This window comes from Rhinoraja longicauda, chromosome 1, assembly GCF_053455715.1.
Source record: "Rhinoraja longicauda isolate Sanriku21f chromosome 1, sRhiLon1.1, whole genome shotgun sequence".
NCBI lineage: Eukaryota > Metazoa > Chordata > Chondrichthyes > Rajiformes > Arhynchobatidae > Rhinoraja > Rhinoraja longicauda.
This window is the reverse complement of record NC_135953.1, coordinates 102,007,934-102,018,879: the sequence shown is the minus strand read 5'-3', so window position 1 is coordinate 102,018,879 and position 10,946 is coordinate 102,007,934.

Below are 10,946 nucleotides of genomic sequence, written 5' to 3'. Positions count from 1 at the left end.
AGAGACCACATTGAAAAATTCATGACTTCTGCACTTGAAGTGTTAAGTAAGTTGTGCAATTTTCAGCATGGCTGGAATGAGATAGGTGTTTACTACAGCAACAATCTGATTTGTATTACGTCTTAATGCAGTAAAATATTCTAGAATAACCTGACGGATCATAAATCATTGTTAGATGTTGGATTACGGAAGCAGATTTTACAGAGGTTGTTCGCTGGGATCGAAGGGGGAACCTGGCTGGAGGGGGTGCTGCTGCCACATGCGGCAGCAGGCAGAAAATAGGACTGGTTGGTGAACTTTGTTGGCGCCAGAAACGTGGCGTCTCTTGTGTGCTGCCTAGATGTGGTCTGCTGTATGATTTTACCGAGTTGGATGCAAAACAAAGCATTTCACTGCACCCAGGTACATGTTACAATAAAGCATCATTGAATTTAATTGAATCATTGAAACACTGTGAGAAAGATAGGATTTATCTAAATCTCAACCAAAAAGTTCACATTGGTGTCAAATGGAGATTATCGTCATTCGTGCAAGTACAGTGAGGTACAGGTATGATGGAATCTTCTTTGTAACAGCATCACAGGCCCATTAACGTAGATCAAAACCTAAAACATAAATTACACATAAATTGCTCCGTGAATTATGTAAGAGAGTAAAACAAAAGGACTGTGACAAAAAACAAAATACACAAACAAAACACAATGGAAAAATGTCCATGGTAGGACATCCTATCACCAACTAGAGAACTAAACTAATAAACTAAACAAAATTACAAACCAGTACGCCTTTGGGATGTGGTAGGAAACTGGAGCACCCGGATAAAATCTATACAGTCACAGGGAGAACATGTACATTCAGGATCAAACCTGGGTCTCCAGAGGTGTGAGGCAGCAGCTCTACCAGCTGTGGCACTGTTCCTCTCTCTGCAGATGATGTCTGAGGAGTGCAATATTCACGCATCACTGTTGATCAAGATCTGGATAAACTTAGTTTCAAAGTTACCACATGTTTCTCACAACAGATTGTAAGGTTCAGGCTTAATTCAATCTTAAAATTGAGATGTAGAATGTACGTAAAAGGGAAGTGTCCCAAGATGATTCACAGAAGTTGAATCAGAAAAATAAAAAACTGCCACTCAGCCCAAAAAAAACAGATATTAGCAGGGGTCAGTCAAAGGAGGACTCAAAATGATGGGAAGATTGAAGCTTCTTGGGAAGGATTCCATGACTTAGAGCTTAGTTATTTGAAATACAGTGTCAGTGCTTGCTGCTGTTTAATAGGATCCTTCCTTGAAGTGAAGCACAGCTTTTTACGGTAACTTTTTTTTTAAAACTAAAAATACATTTGAAAGTATCTTCCCAACCCATGTCTAATTTTAACAAAAATCTCCTTGGAACATGGTGAGATGATGAAAAACAGGGGTGAATTACACCGAATGTGTAACGTGAGTGTTTTAAATTGCTTGTGGTGAGCAGAAGTTGCTCATTTATAAGTCTGAATCCTAGAGGGTACCATAGAATAGTTTATAAATATTAAGCTGAATTGTATAAGAGGGTACCACATGAGAATAGTGTTAACACAGCCAACTGTTTTCCATCCATACATTTCATTATAGATATATATATATATATATATATATATATATATATATATATATATATATATATACATCACACACATACACACACACACACATATATATTTCATTTTCAAATATATATTTATAAACATAATCCTTTTTATATTCTAATATGCAGAAACTTAACAATGAATTGTTGCAGATAGATTTCTCAGTTTAAACCCAGTGTGTTTATTCCTGCCATTACAATGCTGAAAATCATGGACACTATAGACCTGAAAAGTGTCAAAAGTAGATGATCGCTCTGTAAATGGATTTTAAAAACCGAACCAGTATTTTAAAAAGTCAAATTAATTTTGTACTCGATTATCTTAAGCAATGCAAGCCTCCGTTTATTATAATTTGAATATCATTAGAGCTACCATGCTGGAAAATAACAGCCAACTTCAGTGTTGTGGTCACAATCCCACTAATGAGATGAAAAGAACTATGGGATTCATCCAACAGGGACAAAAATAAACCTTCATAACTGATCTCACAGAAGACATCCTTGGTTTTAGCGTCCTCCAGAAGATCAGAAGACAACCCTGTGCCAACACAAATCATGGACAGTATGAAGAACATCATTCCAGAACGTTGACTGCTCCCATGGAATAGGATTCAGTCTGAAAATTCTGTGCCTCTTATTTAATCTGAGTCAACATTAAAAAGGGATTAATGACCTACATTTGTCTGACATCTTTCACAACTTCAGAATCCCCCAAATTTTTCCACTGCCAATAAATTACTCCTTTATCTTATCTCTGTCATGTAGAAAATTGAGTGCAAATTTATGGACGGCAAATTCCACAAAATAATGAGCAGATAATCTTCTTTCGTGAATTTGTCAAGAAGTTAATATTGAACAAGATTTTGAAACATATCTGTTTATCTTAAAAGTAATGCCATTATGTCCTTACCATCTACTCAGGAAGGCATATTGTGCAGAAAGGAACTGCAGGTGCTGGTTTAGACTGAAGATGGTCACAAGTGCTGGAGTAATCCAGTGGGTCAGGCAGCATCTCTGGAGGAAAAGGATGGGTGACGTTTTGGGTCGGGACCCTTCTTCAGACTGAAAGTAGAGGGGAGGGAAGTGGATGCAAGAAAAAAAACATTTTTTTGTCTTATCTCCAGTTCCCTCCCCTCTACTTTCAGTCTGAAGAAGAGTCCCGACCTGAAACGTCATGTCTGTTTTTTCTCCAGAGATGCTGCCTGATCCACTGAGTTACTCCAGCACTTTATATCTATCCATGGCATATTGTGCCTTGGTTAATTTCCCATCTAAACAACAGCACACTAACTTTCACTCAGACCTACCTTAGAGTCTCAATGAAGACATTACAATTATCTAGAGTGGGACTTGAACATACACAATGTTTAGGAAAATTTAAGTCTTGAGAAACTACCATGGCTCATAAGATTGCAAACTGTGCATAAGCATTAACTATGTGCAGCTCTGAACACAAACGTTATAAGTACCAGAGACAGACATGGACACATTCCAATTAACGTACCATTCCTAGATGGCCACTTATTAGTTCTAATGTTATAGCTCAGGTGTTTTAGTCAAAAATACCAAATGTTTGTGATAAATATAGAATAATAGATTCCTGAGACTGTTGTTAATATGGTAATTTAATCAACTGCTTCAGATGGTGCGGCAGGAACAGTTTATGAAGGTCATTTAATCCCCAGTATCAAATGACGTTTTAGCTCAATGCCAGGTATTTATGTTGTTTAACGTACATGATATATATACAATATATTTTTTAAAATCTTACATCTGCAAGTATCTGTGATCAACTTCTTTTAATATATGTGGAAAGCAAAAAAGAAAGCTGAGGAAGGGGCCTAATTAGATTAATGTTTCAAAGAATTATTGTAGGCGTGATAGGTCAAATTCTATAAATTCCTGAGTCTGTACATAATAAAATGTAGGTCAATGAATATGACACATTGTAATAATACCCTCTAGACAAGAGAGGCATAACAGCACCACCACTTGCAGGAGTATGTAATTGCAATGTGAAGTTTACATGGACAGTTTACAGTTCAGTTTACAGTTTAGTTTATTGTCACATTTACTGAGGTACAGTGAAAAACTTTTGTTGCATGCTATCCAGTGAGCAGAAAGACAATACATGATTAACACAATACATGACAATCCAATTATCCATGTGGAAATTGACATTTATAATTAAATATTAAAAATATAGAATTATAAAATAGGACTGAGTTACATCGGTACCGCACAATCCAAATATTTATAGGTGATAATGTAGAAACAAAGAACTGCAGATGTTGGTTTATACCAAAGATAAACACAAAGTGCTAGGTCAGCCAGCATCTCTGGAGAGAAAGGATAGATAATGTTTCGGGTCCGGACCATGCATTCATATCTGAAGATGGGTTCAAACCCAAAATGTTACCACTGAATTACTCCAGTACTTTGTGTCTCTTCATAGGAGATAGTCCTGCTTCACTTAACTCCAACTTTCTAGTATGTAGTTAGTGAGATAGATCAATATTTTATACAAAGAGCACCTGTTATTAAAATCAATGCTACTTTGCTGATTGTAAGATTATAACTTTGTATATGGCTTTTCATAATAATAAAAAAAGATTTTTTGACAAATCAGCCTTTGATATTCCTTTCAGTGACAACTTCTATGCTATGAGGTGTAAACAATAGGCTTGTTACACATCGCAAAAAATAATATTCTTTCCACAACATGAATTCCTATCAAAATCATGTTGGTGCTATTTAAATGTGTTCAGATCTAGTTGTATTTATTTCATTTGATTTTACTAATGGGTTTAACACAGACAGGTAATTACGTACAGGGCAGGACCTTCACCAGGAATAGTAGGACCCTGGTGAATGTTATAGAGCAGAGGGATCTAGGGATACAGGTACATAGTTCCTTTAAAGTGGTGTCACAGGTAAATAGGGTGGTAAAGAAGGCTTTTGGTACATTGACCTTCGTCAGTCGGGGTATTGAAAATAGAAGTTGGGACATTATGTTACAGTTATACAAGATGCTGGTGAGGCTGCATGTGGAGTATTATGTTCTGCTTTAGTCACCCTGCTATAAGGAGGATGTCATTTAGCTGGAAAGGGTGCTGAGAAACATATATGTTTGTACGCACCGTCAGGATTGGCTATTTTTTAATTTCGTTGTACTCGTTGCAATGACAATAAATGAATATTATTATTATTATTATTATTATTACAAGGATGTTGCCAGAACTCAAGGGCCTGAGGTAAAGGAAAAGATTCGGAAGGCTAGGACTTTATTCCTTGTAGCACAAGAGGCTGAGGTGTGATCTTTTTGAGGTGTATAAAATCATGAGGGGAATAGATAAGGTAAACGAACATGTCTTTTACTCAGGGCAAGGGAATCAAGACCAGAGGAAATAGATGTAAGGTGAGAGGGACAAAAGATTTAATAGGAACCGAAGGGACAATTTTTTCACTGCAAAGAACGAGCTGCCATAGGAGGTAGTTGAGGCGGTTACTATAACAGCATTCACCGCCACCCTCACCACTATGTAGGGATCTAAACAGCCTTTCTAGTTGAGTCAGAGATTTACACGCACTTCCTCCAACCTGGTCTATTAAATTCAGTGCTCTTGATGTGGCCTTCTCTACATCGGTGAAACTATGTGGCACGGTGGCGCAGTGGTAGAGTCACAACTTAACAGTGCCAGAGACCCGGGTTCAATCATGACCACGAGTGGCTGTACAGTGTTTGTACGTTCTCCCCCTGGCCGCGTGGGTTTTTTCTGGGTGCTCTGGTTTCCTCCCACACTCCAAAGACGTGCAGGTTTGTAGGTCAATTGTCTTTGGTAAAAATTATAGATGGTCCCTAGACAAGTGTAGGGTAGTGCTAGTGTACGGGGATCATACTGGTGGAGTGTACTTGTCGGCTGGGACTCGATGGGCTGAAAGGCATGTTTCCAAGCTGTATCTCCAAACTTAACTAAATGTGAACTAGGCAACCATTTTACTGAGCACCTGTGCTCTGTCCACAACAGCCAACTTGAGCTACCTGTGGCTGTCATTTCAAATCCCCTTACTCTTCACACTATGACCAGTTTGTCCTTGGACTTCTCCACTGCCACAGTGAGGCCAAATGCAAACTTGACGAAGAGCACCTCATATACCACCTGGGCAGCAGCTCATCTGAGCACCTCATACTGTATACCACTTGGGCAGCTTACAAGCTACCCAGCCGACAAGTACACTCCACCAGTATGATCCCCGTACACTAGCACTACCCTACACTTGTCTAGGGACCATCTATAATTGAATTGAATTTTCTAATGTCATGTAACCTGCTCCAATTGTATACCTTTCTCACTTCTGTCATCCCACCCATCTTCTCACTCTCTTTATTCACCTTTCCAAACCGTCCCCCTACCCTGATTACCTGTTCTCATCACCTACTTAGTTCCATCTATCCATCATCTCTCCCTTATCTAGTTCCAACTATCACCTATCAGCTTCTGTCTCTATCCTCCCCCTTCCAACCCCACCCCTATTCTCACGTTTTCTCAATGTATGGGGTGATCACTGGTTGACGCAGACTCCAAAGTTTCTCTATAGTCTAATCACCAATCAAAACAATGAAGGACTAAATGGCGCCAAAGAACAAACCGCGCCAAGTTGTATCACTAAATATTTACTGAATAGTCTGACCAATTCTTGCGTTTTCAATTATTTCCCAGTTGGCTTAGATGTTGAAATCTGGTTTTATGAGTCATGGTCTCAATAACAAACAAAAATCAACAATTGGCAAAGAAAGCCAACCAGATTAGATATGACGAGCTGATTTACTTTAAAGATTTTCGTGCATGCACACCTTACAGTTCAAGTGAAGAAAGTCTTTTAAAATAATGCTTGGCCTTTCAGTGTGCTGATAACATCCTTGACTGAGACTTGAGTGAGACTATTATTAAATATGTTTTTAAGATACTGGATACAGAAATCTTTGGTATGAACAAACAAAATCCTTGGGAACACACTGACCTTTTATTGACTAGTTTGAGCAACGCTACTCTTTCCTCATTGTAAATCCTCAATGTTACATGGACTCACAGTAATGCACTGCATGCAACGCATAAGGAGGCTGTAGAAGTACAAATGCATGTTTAATTCGATTGAATTAAATTGCATTTGGTCAGTGCCAATCCGTAACAATTACGCACACTAAAGTAGGGCATGTCCAACTTGAAAGGCGATAAGTGGTTTTATTTTGTAGATTTAACACTTGGTTTAACATCAGGAATCCTCACACCTGCCAAATGAATGCAAGTTTTAAGTGAAATGTTGATCAAATTAAGTATTTTTGGATAAGGGTGCGAAATGAAATGTCAGCAATAATATATGGCATCTTTCAATACAAAAAATAGCATCGTTCACTATCCAACCTACATGGATGGTGGGTTAAACGGCTACCATAAATTACCCCTAGAGTAGAGGGGTGGCAGGAGAATGGAAGGGGTGGCAGGTTGATGGAAATAGAAACATAGAAACATAGAAAATAGGTGCAGGAGTAGGCCATTCGGCCCTTCGAGCCTGCACCGCCATTCAATATGATCATGGCTGATCATCCAGCTCAGTAGCCTGTACTTGCCTTCTCTCCATACCCCCTGATCCCTTTAGCAAAAAGGGCCACATCTAACTCCCTCTTAAATATAGCCAATGAACTGGCCTCAACTACCTTCTGTGGCAGAGAATTCCACAGACTCACCACTCTCTATGTGAAGAAATGTTTTCTCATCTCGGTCCTAAAAGACTTCCCCCTTATCCTTAAGCTGTGACCCCTGGTTCTGGACTCCCCCAACATCGGGAACAATCTTCCCGCATCTAGCCTCTCCAACCCCTTAAGAATTTTATATGTTTCTATAAGATGTGTGAAAGAGTAAGGTATAGAAAAATTAATATACGAATGGGACTAATGGGAATGCTCTGAGAGCTGGGATAGAAACAATGGGTTGAATGGTCTCTTACTTTGTAAAAGAGCATTGTGATATAAGGAATATGGTTTGTCATAAACAATATCAGTTATGTTTACAGGGACAGTATTTGTACAGAGATGTGTCCAATCTAATCAGGGAAATTTCTAAACACCCCTGATAGGTCTGATGAAGGGTCTCAACCCTAGTGCTTTTCTCCAGAGATGCTGCCTGATCCGCTGTTACTCCAGCATTTTGTGTCTATCTTTGGCGTAAACCAGCATCTGCAGTTCCTTCTTACATAAATTTCTAAATTAAAAATAGTTAATAGAGATGAAAAGTTGTTGCACTTCTACAGTTCTTGTTTCTACTCCCAAACTGAATTCCAATTGTTCAGGGGCGGGTTCTAACTTTTTACCATATATGACAATGAAGAGAAAATCTGTAATTTGTTTGATGAGGCATCTGTACTTGGGATATGACAATATGAATGGTTTGTGACTGGTGTGGGTGAACATCAAGGAGCTCGCAGTCTCAGGTTGAGACCGGTCGGGAGCTCCTAGCTGCACGAGGTTCGACTGGTTCCAACCCGGGGTAGGTCACCGGTGCGGGGGTGCTGAGACCCCCCCCTCCCCATGGAGGAGCTTGATCACCCCGACGAGGAAGGCCTGCCGCTGGCTACGGGAGTCAAGATCGTCCCATCAACGGAAGGTTAGAGGTCCCTGACTGCTGGAGGACAAAGAAGGGAGAGATTGAACTTTTTTTCACCTTCCATCACAGTGACGAATGGGGAGGAGTCACTGTGGTGGATGTTCATGTTAAAATGTATTTTGTGTGTTCTGTTGCTTTTTATTGTTATGACTGTTTGGCAAATGAAATTCCTCGTATGTTGCAAAACATACTTGGCTAATAAAGTATTATTGTGATTGTGATTGTGATTGGTTGATTGTGAATACTCAATAGTACCCATTTCTCTGTAAATGCCTGGGCTCCTTTATTAGTTCAGGGATAAAAATGACGTAAGGAATTGCAACTATGGACAGTTGACAATACAACATTTGTCACAGGGGATGTTGCCTCTAGAAAACAATTCTGCAGGATCCAAGAAAAAGCACAGGTCAAGGGGTTATAAAGCATGGAACATGCCACCCAGGACAGTGCAATGTCCCAAGCTGGTGGAGGTTGGAGACTAAAAGTGGCATCAAGATGTACATCCCAATGATCAGCCAAGGGAAAAGAAGTAATAACCATGGTATTAAGACAGTTTACCATCAAGTTTAAGTTGTAGCCATGGGTGCTTGCATGAGTCCTAGTTATGCCTGCCATTTTGTTGGTTACATCAAACAGTCCATGTTCCAGACATACACTGGCACCATCCCCCAATTCAGAATCAGAATAACATTTATTGTCATCCAAAAAAACCAAGTCTTTTGGACGAAATTCCATTACCCACAATCCAACAATAAGAGCAATAAAAATAAGCAATAACCAACACAAAACAAAAAAAAGAAACATCCATCACAGTGAGTCTCCTCCAGTCACCTCCTCACTGTGATGGAAGGCCAGAATGTCTTTTCTCTTCCCCTGCCGTCTTCTCCCGGGGTCAGGCTGTTGAAGTTGCCATGTTCCAGGCCGCGCCGGACGGTGAAAGGACCGCAGCGGGCCGACCCAAGCCCCGCGATTCGGGGCGGGCGAAGACGCTGTCGCTGCACGTCTTCTCTGCTGTGCGATGACTGCATCGAGGATGCTTCTGCACTCATGCAGAACGTTGATTTCATTCATTTTTCCACTAACATCCACCCTGTGCTCTAATCACTTGAACATTCCCATTTCTTGATCTCTGTCTCCATCAGATGAGACAGACTATTGACTGACGTCTAATAGAAATCCACTGACACCCACAGTTATCTGCACTACACCTCCTCCCACCTTGCCTCGTGCAAAGATGTCATCCAGAGGTACAGTACTTTCCACTGCAACTGCAAGAGATGCAACAACTGTCCCTATATCTTCTACCTCACATCCATCCAGGGACCCCAACAGAATTTCCAGATGAGACAGAGGTTCACATGCATTTCCTCTAACCTTATCTTCTACATTCGGTGTTCCCAATGTGGCTTCTTTTACATTGACAAGACCAAGCATGGGCTTAGCAACTATTTTGCCCAACACATGCACTCAGTCCTCCAAGACCTATTGGATCTCCCAGTTGTTAACCATTTTAACTTCCAACAATACAATACAATATAATATATCTTTATTGTCATTGTACAGTGGTACAACGAGATTGGAAATGCGACTTCCATTTGATGCAATAAATGAATTAGCTAATCTTTAGACAGTCCAAAGAAACAAAATTAGAAACAGTTAAAACAGTATAAAGTGCAATTGTCGCTGTGCGACATGACCATTCGAAGGAGACAGTTCATGGGGGGGAACTCAGTAGGACCAGTTCAGAGCAGCTATAGCTCTGGGGATGAAGCTGTTCCTAAGTCAGGAGGTGCGGGTGTAGAAGGCCTTGTAACGTCTTCCGGATTGTAGAAGTTCGAACAGACTATTGCATGGGTGTGAGAAGTATTTATGAATGCTGGTGGCTTTCCTGAGGCATCGTGTATTGTAGTTGCTCTCCAAGGCTGGAAGCTGTGTTCCGATGATCTTCTGAGCTCTGTAGACTACCTGCTGAAGAGCTCTCCTCTCCGCCTCCGTGCAGCTGAGATACCACACAGAGATGCCATGCGTTAGGATGCTCACTATGGTGCAGCGGTAGAAGGTCGTCAGCAGCTGTTGGGGCAGACCAGACTTTTTCAGTGTTCTCAGGTAGAACAGTCGTTGCTGTGCCTTCTTGACCAGCGCAGCGGTGTTAGTGGACCATGTGAGGTCCTCCGAAATGTGTGTGCCCAGAAACCTGAAGCTGGACACTCTCTCCACACTGTCCCCGTTGATAAAGATCGGGGCGTGTTCTCCATTATGTGACCTCCTGAAGTTGATGATCAGCTACTTGGTCTTAGAGGTGTTTAGGGACAGATTGTTATCTGAGCACCAGTCCGCCAGGTTCTGCACCTCCGCTCTGTAGTGTGTTTCATCACCGTTGGTGATCAGCCCGATCACTGTTGTGTCGTCTGCAAACTTGACAATGGTGTTGTTGGCGAATGCAGGAACACAGTCATGTGTGAAGAGGGAGTAGAGCATGGGGCTCAATACACAGCCCTGTGGTGTGCCGGTACTCAGGGTGAAAGTGGAGGACAGGTGCGGGCCCATTCTCACTGCCTGCGGTCGCTCCATCAGGAAATTCAGGATCCAGTCGCACAACGATGAGCTGAGGCCTAGCTGGTGGAGTTTGATGATGCGCTTGGTGGAGATGACCGTG